At 35.6% G+C, this 15,087-nt stretch overlaps 1 protein-coding gene across 8 annotated transcripts in view; it reads left to right on the forward strand.

Annotated features, from left to right (window-relative positions):
- Positions 1-15,087, forward strand: part of PTPRD (protein tyrosine phosphatase receptor type D) — a 2,000,866-nt gene that overhangs the window by 432,197 nt on the left and 1,553,582 nt on the right. For all 8 annotated transcript variants that reach the window (XM_029201877.1, XM_029201881.1, XM_029201880.1 and 5 more), the window contains exon 2: positions 4,558-4,629. The gene's annotated coding sequence lies outside the window, so the exon portion shown is untranslated. The remainder of the gene's footprint in view (positions 1-4,557; positions 4,630-15,087) is intronic.

The raw sequence follows: 15,087 nt of genomic DNA on the forward strand, positions 1-15,087 counted from the left end.
GATGAAGACTGTGTCCCTCTCAAATATTAGTGGTCTGTTCCCACAGGAAACTTATCTTGATTAAACCATTCACTAAGTGTAAAGTGAATGAATCTGTATCATATTTCAAAAAAATATTTGTGCAGTTTGTGGAAACCTGATCAAATTTCTTAAACATATATAAATGATCTTCTGCTGCTATTTGATATCTAAATGGTTGACTCACATTGTGTGCTGGGCTGTCATATGATATGACCCTTAAATGCTGATAAAATTGGTGTTCAGTAAGCAAAAGGGCCTTAGAATGCTTAGCCAGACCTATATTTCAGAAACATCAGGGAATTAAGCGTGGTAGGTAACACTTTGGTCACCATCTAGCTGTCAACAGGCTACCATTGGTGTGTCTCAGATGTCATGGTGAAAGGGATACACACAGGCCTTAGAAAGCAGAGATGCTGCTAATGTATGCTCTCTGTCCTCTTTAACTTGCTCTGGCTCTTATCAAAAGTGTTAGTAAAATAGTATGAGTTTTTGAAATACCTAATACTGGATTTACTTGAAAGATATGCAGTGTTAGTGGCAGGGGGGTGTGCTGCCAGCTGCCAATTATGAATACCTAAGAGTGAACCTTGTTTTGGACCTACAGGCCAGCAGGAATCTGCAATGATCCTTGATGAAGCATATAGTATCCCATGATTTGGATGGGTACATATATTCTTCTATCTTTTAAACACAAACAGATGAGGATATAGGGTTTCTGGTTCTTGGACAATGCTCTATAATTAATCATCAGAAGCATGCTGTCTTGCTGCTTTTTACTCACTTATCTTCTTCCAGCCCATTTTTTGGACAAAATAAACAATTATTATTAATAAAGAAGCCATTAATTAGGAGTTTCATTAATAAGGAACTCAAGTTGTCAGAGTTGGGCAGTATAAAATTTGGAATGGAGGAAATGGACTGTCAGGTTGGTCTAGAGTTTTCCATTAGCAGGGTAGTGAGACAGCAGGAGGGCAGAGGTGATAAAGGTTTGGTTAGAGGGTATCTGAGGAGGTTAACCTGGGATCAACCTGGATAGGGAAGTAAGACGAGTGAGGGGGCTGAGATAGACTGGGAGAAGAGTCAAAGGCAGCGACATGTATTTATGACTTAGATGAAGGAGTAGAGATTGAATGACAGGAGGTTATTGTTAAGAGATCGAATTTCAGTGAGATACAGAGTTAGTTTTAGCTTTGTGGATTGAGGCCAATTGCTTGCATGATTATATTTTATGATCTTTTTATGAAAGCATTATACTATATGTGTCTTCATCAATAACCCTCAGAAATTCCCTCTTTTATATAATTTATTTCACTATAAGCAGAAGGTGTACTTTATAAATTTTCCCTTTTCTCTATTAATATGTCTCCTTAACTGTTGGTGTTTGTTACCTATTCATAGGCACTTTTAGTGTTCTAAGAATTAAAATCAGTGACCATGAGATAAGATTTAATTTGTAACATTGATGTTCATCGAATTTTTAAAAATAACTAGTGTGTGTGAAGATTAGTGATGAGCTTCTAAATTTATAATGGCAGATCTTATGTAACAATAAGTAAGGGGCTTAAACATAGATAGCATTTAAAAAGAAACACACTTGTTCTTGTTTATGTGTGCAGGTAGTGTATGAGAGTCTTTATTCTCCTTTTTCTGTAAAAGCTAAAAGCAAAATATGAAGTGCCAGAAAATGATAACAATGCAACACAAAAGAAATAACAGGAAACCCAGCTTCAAAGAGCAGAGGAAAAACTCAAGTTCTTCTTTTTTTTTAATTTTTATTTTATTTTACTTATTTATTTTTAAACATTTTTGGCTACACCATGAAGCATGTGGATCATAGTTCCCCGACCAGAGATTGAACCTGCGCCCCCTGCATTGGAAGCTCAGAGTCTTAACTACTGGACCGCCAGGGAAGTCCCCGCAAGTTCTTCTACGAACAACTTGAGTAAAACTGAGCAGTGATTCAATGTGCTTGAGACTCATTCTTCCTAAATTTTAAAAGGGGAGAATGCTATTGACAATAACTAATCTCAAAGTTAAGTGCATACTATAAATCTCAAAAAAAATGTTTTTTGTAAGACTTATAATAACTTGTGAATCAGCTCCTGGAAAGAAAGGGTAGCATTATTCCTGTGAATAAGTTTTGAATACCACAGTCTTTAAATATTGCTTTAGTCTCTGAAACATGCACAGTTTAGGGAAAAGGTTTGGTTTAGGTAAATGTGAAATCCATAGCACTAAAAGCTCAAAATTGTACTGTTTTTACAGATGCTGTATCTGTTAATGGTAAGATGTTCAAAAGCAGAGAGGTGAAGGCCAAATTTAAAAGCTATTTTAAATCTTACCTAAAATTAAATTCTACAATTTAAATTATAATGTAACATAAAAGATGTTTGATAATATGCCCATGTAAATATCTAAAAATAAATTTTATTTTTCATTTTAAACTCCCATATATAATCCTATAACAAGATAATGGTTTTATAACATGTCGGCTTATTTACATGAAAATACTGGTTCTAAGACTGCCTTGGGTATATTGGGGAAGGGGTGTGAAGGGTGGAGTACTTTAGGAATTGCTCCTGGCTTTAAAAAAAATGTCAGTTCCACATTTTGACAATATGTAAAATATCTTTCTTATTCCTTCCTTCTAGCATTCCCTTCCCCTTTATCTAGCATGTGTGATTCGTAGACACAGGTAGCATATTATTGTAGTTAGAATGAAAGGCTCTGAGTCAGACTGCCTGCGTTTAAATTCCACCTCTACCATATACTGACTAGGAGCCTTTGAGGAAGTAACTCAAAGTCTCTTTATTTCAGGTTTCTCATCTGAAAAGTAGAGAAATCAACATATTCTACCTCATTAGTTTGCATTTAATCATGTTAAAAAAAATAAGATCAACATAATATACAAAAAGCATTTGGGACATAGTAACTACTCAATACATGTTATTTTGCTTAGGTTCTGCAGAACCTGTTCTTTGTAAGTTCAGCAGAAGGTTATAGAAATACCTTGTTAGATTTTAACATTATTCACTAAAGGCATGTAGAAGAAATTAGTTTCATTGTAGTATTCTATTAGTCCTGAGTGAGAACTGTTTGCCAAATTAGACAGAAATAGCAGTTCCTTCCTTTCAAAACCAAAAGCCATTTCTTGGTCAGTCAAAGGAGATTTTGACATTGATCATTTTAGACATAGTGCATAATACCAAGACTTTCCAGTTAACTAAGTAATCTATATCTATCTACCTAGCTATACACAAATATACATATATTTGTGTAAATATAGTATTTTCTCTACTACATAGTCAGAAATCTACTGGATTCTGAATTTCTGAATACATACACAATCAATAGAACATGATTGCTGTTTCAATGAGCTAAAAATGTGGTTGAAAAAAGAGGGTACATATATGAAAAATACATGATGGAGTATGTGTTAATATTAGAACAAGCCTATGAATGCAAAAATGATTATGGCTTCATAGATTAGATGAGTTCAGAGTTTGGTTTAGAAAGAATGAATAACGTTTGAACAGGTAGCAAGGGAACATTTTAGGAAGAGAGAAACATAAAAAGCCTGGCTGGGAGGAGACATTTGGATCAGACATGGGGAATCATGATGAACCCTAAATGCTCAGTTCTTTGTGTTTAGTAAATGGTAGAAATTTTGCCATTTGTGATTTTTTTTTGGAACTCAGGAGCACATGACCCACCAATCATTAAACAGTTGATGGGACCACCTGATCTTTGTCACCCAATTCAATTTTCTGCTGTGAAATGTGTGATTTTAAGTGAATATTTAATTGTCTATAGTTTTTCTTTGAGCTGTGCATCTGGTGACTATTCATCAATTGGCTTGCATATTCTCTATCCTGATTCATTTAAGGTTTTTGATGTATATGGTTTATTATAGTTATGGCCTCACTATTTTATGTTTAGTACTGTGCTGTCAATTTGAAAATTGTTGATTATCCTAGAGTACAGCAGTCACTTGGATGTGGGACAAGAGTTCTATAGATAATAAGCATAATTTGATAAACAATGCTTTCTGAATCTATAACAAAACATATGTGAATAATGAGTAGTATAACATTAAAAAATTGTGAGTGGTTCTTATGCAACATGGAAAAACAAAAACAGATGTAAAGATCTTATATATAAAATATATTATCTTTTCAGTAACTTCTCATTTAAGACAAGAAAATGTGTTTGTGGTTAATCAGTGAATAATTTCTTATAGCATGAACTTTTATATCAGAAAAATTTAAGGATTATATTGGCTCTTTAAATGTTTGCTTCAAATGGATTTTCTTTAAATTATTCTTTAAATGGATTATAATACTTTCCATCAAGGAAATAATATAAACATCCTTTTGATGGTATTTTTTCAAATCATTAGTCAATTTCGTTAATCTATAAAGTGTCAATTATTATTATTCTCCTTTTTCATCTCATCAACTGACTTAAATTTAGCATCATATAACTGCCAAAAAACGTAAATTCAGAATGTGTTTCCCATTTTTTTTTTCCTTGCAGGGAAATCTTGAGGAGTTTGACACTTTTCATCCTCCAGCCATTAATCATCTTGTGGGGGAAGGCTATATGTTGGTAAGTCTCACTCATTCTAATTGCTCTTTTTAAAGTTTAGTTTAATGAAGCTTGTGACTTGATGATAATATAGAATGAGCAGGATTAAATACACGTCAACATCATTGCTTGCCTAATTAGAGAATGACCTTTTTTCAAACAAAATTTATAACATTGGGATTTCATTTTTGTTTTTAATTAATCTAGTAATAGGAGTACTATTAAACCTGTAGATGTAAAGTTAAAATTATGTGGAGAATGGAAACTAGTAAATTTTTTAAGTCTAAAATTGTGGTGGTATTGCTTATAGGTAATTTTTAAGGTATTTTATTCATTGACACCGTGGTCCACAGCAGTAGTTGAATGAGCATGCATGATGAGGTCTGAGGCTGCCGTCCAATAAAAGCTAATAAATTCTATCAGTTTAGATAATACATGATAGTCATTTTGCATATTGAAATTCAATTTTAAAGTAAAATAGTTCTTATGAACTACTATGCCATAAAGCCAAATACGTCTTTTTTTTTTTTATAAATTATTTTATTTATTTATTTTTGGCTGTGTTGGGTCTTCATTGCTGCACATGGGCTTTCTCTAGTTGCGGCGAACGGGGGCTGCTCTTCATTGTGGTGCGCAGACTTCTCATTGCGGTGGCTTTTTGTTGCGATGCACGGGCTCTAGGCGTGGGGGCTTCAGTAGTTGTGATGCGCGGCCTCAGTAGTTGTGGCTCGCAGGCTCAGTAGTTGTGGCACACGGGCTTAGTTGCTCCGTGGCATGTGGGATCTTCCCGGACCAGGGCTTAAACCCATGTCCTCTGCATTGGCAGACAGATTCTTAACCACTGCGCCACCAGGGAAGTCCCCATAAACCTACTTTTATCTTTCCCGTTCCTGTAAATAGAAGTACCATCTACCCAGTTTCCCAAAAAGAAACCTGGGAAATATCTTGGATTCCTTTCTCACCTCTCATTATAAAACACATGAAGTCTCGTCAATTCTTCCTCTGGACAGATGGGAAATGCTACTGGAAGTAAGAAAAATGTAATGTGTATTTTTAAACCAGTTTGAAATGTGTTGGTGGAAACTAAATCCATTAAGAGAAACAAATGATCACTATAGTCCATAACAAGGGCAAAAAGATAATTCATCCCCAAGTAAGGGCTAATGCTGAAGTATTTTATCATTTACCTTATTGTATTTTTACTATAAACTCCAATCTCTTATTTTATTAATACTTTAGCATTTCCTACCCATAAATATATATGCATGTATTTCTGTGGAACCATTACATCATTTCCCAATAACTGTGTTAAGTTCAATGTTCAAATTATTTTATTATGTGAAATATCAGTGAGAAAAAAGGTTCTCTTCCAAATATGCACATAACGAATGCTTCTCACATGTAGTGATCAGACATATATATTCGTCTCTAATCCTTTTAAATTGATTAGAACATATGACATACATTTGACTGAGTGTTAATCACGTTTCAGTACTTTTGTACACAAACTTAGCATGACTAAAATTATTATTTGAAAGATGCAAATATACATCTCTGCATGTTACTGGGACATATTTGTGAACTAGAGATTCAGTGCTGTCCTCACAAGTTAGAGAAGGTCATATCCCACCCATCTGTTTTTACCCCCAAATTTAATGCTTATGCTTTTATCTCAGCTGTTTTGAACATCATAATGAAAGTTTTCATCCATTTGCTCAGTATTTCCTTTTTATTACTGGAAGAGGAAGTTTTGATTGCGCTTAGGTTATATGATATAATAAAACTGATACTTTATACTGTGTTCCAACTTCTGTTTAGTTATAGTAGACTTCACGCCCCTCGACAATATGTGTTATTTTCAGGAATCTGACTCTATATTCCTATCAATGGCCAGAGTGAACTGAATTAATAGAAGGAATTACCCCTTTTTATTTATTCTACCAAGGCTGAGTCTCCAGAGGAATGCTTTATTGTTGCAGACAGTACATCCCCTGGTTTGCTGGCTGGCCTTAATGGGATGTTAAAATCGATTGGAGCAATTTCTCTGACACCTGAGAAGCCCTGTAGGTTTTGCGGCATGTTGCAATTTCATATCCTTTTCAAGTCTTTTTAAAAATTGTACATCACTAACCAAGTGTCTTGCTCACTTATGAGACCACGACTTCCTTTTTCTGAGGAAACGGTTCTTATAAATGTGTAATATACCTGAAATCCAGGCCAACCCACCACAGTGTTTGTGTCCAAGCCATGACAGATAATACTGTGTACGACATAAGGCTAAGACTGTGTGTTTGCAGTAACAGTGCTCCTGTATTGAGGAAGCACTGCCGCCGTGAAGGCAGCCTTATCCTTGTGAATACTTCCAAAGTTTAAGCACAGATTATGGCATACAATAAACAAAAACAACTTTATTTTTGTCTATGAGTATCTATTTTAATCACTGTCAGCATGGTTATTTCCCTGCCCCTTGAGAAACTCAGGCAGGCTTCTTGACTTTTCTGGTAACTTTATGATGGTAAAATATGTCCATAATCAATTCAGAACTTTAAGACATAGTGTCAATTCATGTCATTTGTCTGGGATAATGTTGAGATTAATTAAATGATATTGACCTGGCCTGGTAGGTATTTAAAGCTGATTTTTTTTTTTTCATCACTACATCTGTGGTTTCTTCAAAGACCCCACCAGTCTCTACAGATTGTATAGCAGTAGCCTTTATGCAACTAGTAAACGTTCCTAAGATCCATTGCTTAAACCTTCCTCAGCAATTGACATCAGGTGTTACCTCTAGCTTTTCTTTCCTGAGATCTATCCATGCCTGGTCTCCTTTCTGATAGAATACTTAGCTCATTCTTTATATTTTTCAAGGGAGAAGGTTGAAATGCCCCCAAATTGTAGCACAGTTACTTAATCCCCTAAATGGTCTCCTCAGAGGCACTCTCTCTTAATTTGGGATTGGTAGATTATACCCCAAATACCTGAAAAGTCAGTGAGAGAAGCTCATAGCACAGCTCTCTCCAAGGAAATACTCTTCAAATATCATTCAATTCCTTATTTTCTAAGTGTGGGTGAGGGTTTTAAAAATTACCTGATGGGCTTCCCTGGTGGCGCAGTGGTTGAGAGTCCGCCTTCCGATGCAGGGGACACGGGTTCGTGCCCCGGTCCGGGAAGATCCCACATGCCGCCGAGCGACTGGGCCCGTGAGCCATGGCCGCTGAGCCTGCGCGTCCTGAGCCTGTGCTCCGCAACAGGAGAGGCCACAGGAGTGAGAGGCCCGCGTACCGCAAAAACAAAACAAACAAAAAATTACCTGAATTTTGGGCTTCCCTGGTGGCACAGAGGTTAAGAATCTGCCTGCCAATGCAGGGGGCATGGGTTCGAGCCCTGGTCTGGGAAGATCCCACATGCCGAGGAGCAACTAAGCCCGTGAGCCACAACTGCTGAGCCTGCGCTCTAGAGCCCACGAGCCACAACTACTGATCCTGCTCTCTGGAGCCCACGAGCCACAACTACTGAAGCCTGTGCTCCACAACTACTGAAGCCCACGCGCCTAGAGCCCGTGCTCCGCAACAAGAGAAGCCACCACAATGAGAAGCCTGCGCACCACAAGGAAGAGTAGCCCCCGCTTGCTGCAACTAGAGAAAGCCCGCGCGCAGCAACGAAGACCCAATGCAGCCAAAACTAAACTAATAAATAAATAAATAACTGAAATAAAGTGATATAGATCTAATATAATTAAGTTATCCATAAAAAAACCTGAATTTTAAGTTATCTAAAATTCATCTAAATTTTGTATCTATTTGTTATGTGCTCAGCCAAACGTCCATTCTAATTCTTTCTTAGATACACAGAGAAAGTCTAAAAGAAATATGAATTATCCGAAGATCAATGTTGACCCTTGAGAAAATCTAGTAAGAATGACAGTTCAAATCTGGCTGTCAAATGGTTTGCATTATGGTTATGTTCAAACACACGTATTGTCACATTCATCATTCTCTGGTGAGAGTGCTTAATGCTCATAAAGTGTCAAATTTTCTATGAGGAGTTAGGGAAAGTTACAAATGAGTGAGTAGATCAGAGACGAAACACTTAGAATTAGCAAACTGGTACATCTGATTGAAGTGCTAAATATAATACAGCATTTTATCGCCTTTTTAAAGTATGACATTATGAGTTAATTATGTAAATTACTATAAAAGTGTTTCGAATTTGTAGTCTGTGAAAGGTTTACATTCTAAGGCATGTTATTTTCTCAAGGCACCAGACATTCACTGATCAATAAGACATAACAAATGACAAATAGAACTCCTTTTCAGAGGGAAAACTATTGATACTTTCCTTATTCAGAAACAGTTAGGCTATACAAACTTCTATTTATAAAATCTCGTGCGAACTTTGTCTGGAATGAATTTTAAAAGCATTATTTAAATACACATATTAATACTTTAAACAATGATGACAAATGATTTAATTACATATTTCTAATATATTTATCTTTCATCAAATACATCTCATGACAATGACAATGCACATGTTACTTAAAACATTTGGAAATACATTTTAAAATAACTGGATATAAGAGTCTTATCAATATAAAAACATAGGTAATACACTTTTTAGTGTTGACATGAAACAAATAGTCTACCAGATATTTCCCAACAAAGGTAAGTTTATTTGGGATCAGCAGAAAATTGCAGTTTGGGGTCTACAACCTTGGGGAGCCAAGTGTAAGTTCCCCCAGGGCAAGAGAAGAAGAAGCTTTTATAGAGAGGAAAAAGAAGTTGGAAGGACTATAGTAAATGAAGAGTCCATGCTTTTTCATGGGTTAAATCCTTGCCAGGAAAGGAGTCTTTCTTCGTGTTGGGTTCTGCTATTGTTTCAGGGCATGAGAGCTCCCTCTTCTGGTCTTCCAACTCTATTTAATTAAGGTTTTTGTTATTAAATTTTTTAATTAGTTAAAACAAAAATAATTAGAGCATACAAATTAAAGCTCTCATTATGGACAAATGCATATTTGAAACAATTACCAGCTATTGTTTTGAAGCATTAAACACTAAAACAGTATTTTGCTGAAGAATGAACATTGGCATATTCACCATGAATGTAAAGAATGTCTTACTTTCTTAAGGGGACCTTGGTGGGTTTTTTGTTTTTTTTTTTCGGACTTAAATACATCTTAAGCAGTTTTACTTAGGTCTTAACTTGCAATGCAATATAGCTATTGAGTGGTAGTGGCCAATGAGAAAGTAATCTTAGGGTTTAGCTATTAAGACTATAGCTTTTAGATAATTCTGTAGCAACTCTATACTTTATTTAAAAAAAAAAAAAAGTGTTCGGTTTGAGGTCTGACAATAAAATACCTGAGGAGTTACATGGAGAGAATGCAAGGAAGAAGAGCAATAGATATGAAGGTTGGTGAAATATGTGAAGGTAAAAAACATAAAATTTACATTTATTTAGAGAAAAGAGGTAGAGTTTTCCTTTCTTCAAGTACATGGTAGAAATTATGTGCAGAATTGCTTTTGTTTCCACCAAAGATGAACAAGAGTTACTGCTTTTAAATGTATGATACCCCACGACACAGACACATGTGTCTATGGCATGGCTGGGGAGACTCAAGCTCCTTCCCCTGATGTCTCCTTTACTAGATAAGTTTGTAGAAGGAGTGGAATGTAGCTGAGGTATGGCTTTTGTTTTATATGGAAATCAAGAGATGAGATTTTTGAGAATCCTCCTTTTAATGGAATGATGTCATTTTGTAATGATATTCAAGATTCTTAAGGTCATGAATTTTGAAACATCATGGTCTCTAATGTCTGAAGAAGAAAAAAATTGAAACTATGTGTATTATCTGTTATACATTTAAAATGATTGGTCCTGATTAGATTAGTCATAACAGTGGTACATTTATATATATATATATATATATATATATATATATATAGTGACTTACAAAAATATGATTAGGGTTTGTTTGTTTTCTGATTAATGTCAAAAAACTTTAATGTAAGAATGTCCTGTATACATCAACAGGTGCAAAGTATCATTTTTATTTTATTTTAACTTTTAAATTTTGGACAAAGAGTATATACTTCTAGTACAAGTTTTCTGAAACAAAACAAAATTCCATCCAAGGACAGCTTTATATAAGGCCATTATCAGATATTTTTTCTTTTACTGGAGGCATAAGAAATACTGAAGCATAAAACATGTTAAAGCAACAGCCTAATTACAACCATATAATTCAATGGGCTTTCTGCTCTGTAATAGTGAATTATTGAGAACAGGAAAACAATTAATGGAAGAGATCATTTCTAAAATGGGTGTTTGACATTTGGCTGTAGTTTATTGCATTTTATTCGTTCTAGTGGCTAAAATAAAACTTGGTCCATCTAAATCTTAACAGCTGCCCAATCTACATAAACTGCAATAAATTAGTTTAATGATTTTACCTATAGTTTAAAATGAAAGACCCAGTGCGTAAAACTTGTGCAGGGTGGTTTTAATCTGTGCAGTACAATGGCCTGTGGCCTTATTTCCCTTCCTGTTATTTCCTGAAGTAGGTAGCAATATTCTTGTCAGGCAACATCCAGATATGAGAGGGGAAGTAGTTCTCCATTGCTTTTACTTGACAAACATTTATTCATTGTCTACTGTACATGCCAATAAATTAGAATGCTATCTATGAGGTATGAGAGCAGTGTATCAAAACCAAGTAAGAGACATGAGACCAAAATTGCCTTAAAAAATCGGGGTTTATCATCACAGTAACAAGTAAGGAGGTACAAATTTCCAGGTTTGTTTCATTTTGTGACACACATGTCATGGAAGATCTGGGAAAATTCCTTCCTGAAGCTCTGCCTTCCGTAGTCAATGGTCTTTCATTCTCAAGTTTATTCCCTCAAGGTCACAGGATGACTTATCTGTGAATATCTGATTTTCTAATACCAGACACCAAAGAAACCTCCCTGCAGACTCTCTCAAGTGCCACTGACCACATTTGGAAATCAGCATTACAAGATTAAGTATCTCATATTTTCATATTCTGTAACAGGAGATGGATTTATCAGAATATATGTGTGTGTCGAGGGCCAGTGGCAGTTAGATGAGCAAACAGCAATGTCTGATACAAGAGGCAGTACAAATTGCTTTGGTTTCCAGAATTTAGAACAACTGTATTAGTGTCTATAAGCCTAGTAAAACTTCACAGAAGTTTTACTAATACTTGCAATAGAGAGAATGATTAAGAGTTTTCAGATAAAACAAGGTGTAAGCAGTTGGGGTGATTCAAAAAATAGGATTCTCCAGTCATATGGATATTAAGTGACTAGTATCTATTTCTCAGATTATTCTTGTGGCATAATCAATGTGCCACATACATTTTTGTTTGTTAAATAATAACAAACAACATGGATATGCTTCTTAGGGGGATTGCATTGTGTTGGGCCAAAATTGTTGGTTCATTTTTTTTTTTTTAATTAATTTATTTATTTTAGTTTTGGCTGTGTTGGGTCTTCATTTCTGTGCGAGGGCTTTTTCTAGTTGCGGCGAGTGGGGGCCACTCTTCATCGCGGTGCGCAGGCCTCTCACTGTTGCGGCCTCTCTTGTTGCAGAGCACAGGCTCCAGACACGCAGGCTCAGTAGTTGTGGCTCACGGGACAGTTGCTCCGCGGCGTGTGGGATCTTCCCAGACAAGGGCTCGAACCCATGTCCCCTGCATTGGCAGGCAGATTCTCAACCACTGCGCCACCAGGGAAGCCCTGTTGGTTCATTTTAAGCAGAGAAAAAAAACTGCCCAAATAAATTAGAAGCATTCTTTTTGCTATTTGATTATAAAATGGTCCCTCTTTCAAAGTAGGAAGTATTCATTCTTTAAAATAATAAATCTCTAACTTTCCCAAATGACAAAATTAGGATGATTATAACTTTCAATCTCTGTATTCCAGGTCTGAAGCTGAATTCAATATAATAAAGTTAAAATTACTGTGTCAGATATTGCCATAAACATTTTATATGCATTAACCTTTTTAGGCATTAACTCAAATGATAGTAAAAAGAAGGTACTAGTGTTTTTCCCAGTCTACAAATTCAAAATTTGAAGTGCAAAACAGGATCAGTCAGAAATTTGGCATATTCATTTTTTTCAGTTCCTCAACTTTTAGTTTCCTGCCTCACATCATCCAGTCTAGATGGGTCAAACTCAGACCTGAAAGAAAGCTTCAGAACTTTCTGAAGAAAATAAAATATAAAATCTCTATATAATTGGGATATGTAGGATTCTAAAACAAGATTTTAAAGATTCTAAAACAAAATAAACTACAATTCATGTAGGAAAAGATTGATATTTTTTATAACAATAAAATCAGAAACCTCTGTTTGTAAAAAGCCTCCATTCTCCAAAAAGAGAATAAAAAGTGAAACCCAAAACTTTATTCAAGACATATAACTAACAAACAACATGACCTATAAAGACTCTTGAAAGTGATAAGGAAAAAGACAAGCCAACAAAAAATTAGACCAACTCATGAGCAGGAATTTCACAAATGAGTGGCTTGTACCTATGTGAAAAGATGCTACCAATAAGATAAATACAAATGAAAACATAAAGATAAATATCTCTATGTCCACCACATTGATAAAGCTAAAAAATCTGGCAACATTACTAATTGTTAGTGAAGATGTGTAACAATGGAAATGTTTTATATACCTTGCTGGTAGGAATGTAGACTGAGACAATCAGTTTAAGCAACAATTTGGCATTTTCTCATGGGGCTAAAGATGTGTGTAACCCATGATGCAAAATTTTCACCCCTAGGAACATATCCTAAAACATGCTTATAAATGTGCAACAGGAGTCATTTCCAATAATGGTCCAAGCAGCATTTTTGCACTAGAAATAAACAAAGAAACAAAGAAATCCAGAAACAGTCTACAGGTTTGTCTACTTTAAAATCAAATTTTTCCTTTCATAGTTAGTAAGTACCTTATAGATTCTCTGAACTCCATCCACTGCTTGTAGCCTCCATTGATGATTTTAAAACTCCATTATTTCCTATGTATTTATTACTTGGCATTCTGTTATGAGGAAGAGCCTTCCTATCTATGTATCTATCTTTCTATGTATCTATGTATCTATCTACCTATCTATCATGTATTTATATCTATTTACACACATTGATTTCTCTTTCATTCAAATGGTTATGACTCATTATTCTAAATAGATTACTATAAGTAAATGTGTTTCAAAAGAAAACTTAATGTCGCTAACAACAAAAAAGTATCTTCCTAATACTTAAAATGAAGAAAATAACAATTATAATATAAAGTGTTCATCTACAAACCATCCAAAATTACATCCACATCTTGGCAGATTGCATTAAGCCCTTATCAACTACATATGCCTTAATTCAGATTGATAGCAAGTATGTAACAAAGTTCTGAGGGACCAGGACTGACACAAGTAGATGGAGGTGACTGTAGCCTGGTGCCTCACTCAGGAGAGACAGATTCAAGTGGATCGCCATGTAAAGGGGGCAGGACCAGTCAACAGGCAATTAGAGAGAGGTGTATGAGACACATTTAGTATGAAATCTTGAGAGCAGGATAGCAGGACTTCTAAATTTTGCCTGAGAGTAACCCAGAGATGAAATGTTTCAAAAGAACCTTGTAACATCTTACATCTTAAAAACTGCTCAGTTCCTAAGTCTCACCAGAGGAGATAAATTTTATAAGATTCAATGATAGGGCTTCCCTGGTGGTGTAGTGGTTGAGAGTCCGCCTGCCAATGCAGGGGACATGGGTTCGTGCCCCGGTCCGGGAAGATCCCACATGCCGCGGAGCGGCTAGGCCCATGAGCCATGGCCGCTGAGCCTGCGCATCCGGAGCCTGTGCTCCGCAACGGGAGAGGCCACAACAGTGAGAGGCCCGCGTACCGCAAAAAAAAAAAAAAAAAAAAAAAAAAGATTCTATGATAATGGCAGCTGCTACTGGCTGCTGTTTTACCTCCCCTCCCCCCATCTCCTCCTCCTTGATTCTGCCTCTGTTTTTCTTCTATTACTCCTACTATTAAAATAATAATTTTAGCAGATGCCTCATATAAATCACTCAGGGTTTCAGACACTGTATTATGTGCTTTTTATTATTTTGTTTAATGCTCAAAATAATTCTTTGAGATACATATTATTTTCACCCTTTTATAGATGAGGGAAATTGAAATTTTAAAAAGGTTAAATAACTATTGAAATCTGAATACAGTGTTTACCTTCCATTAATTTATGCCATTAATACTAACTACATGTCACTCTGGTCTCAGAAATCTATCTTCTCCAAGTCAAAACTAACATGTTCTGCCTAGCTTTTCAAGGCATTTTTATCCACTGGGCTTACCTTATCTCTCCAGCTTTATCTCCTACACCTCCCTACAAATTTTCCTAATTTCAGCCTGTTCAATCTCTCGAAGCATAATAAGATTAGTCCTTC

This window comes from Monodon monoceros, unplaced genomic scaffold (assembly GCF_005190385.1).
Source record: "Monodon monoceros isolate NGI ecotype Baffin Bay Population unplaced genomic scaffold, NGI_Narwhal_1 Super_Scaffold_5, whole genome shotgun sequence".
Taxonomy (NCBI): Eukaryota; Metazoa; Chordata; class Mammalia; order Artiodactyla; family Monodontidae; genus Monodon; species Monodon monoceros.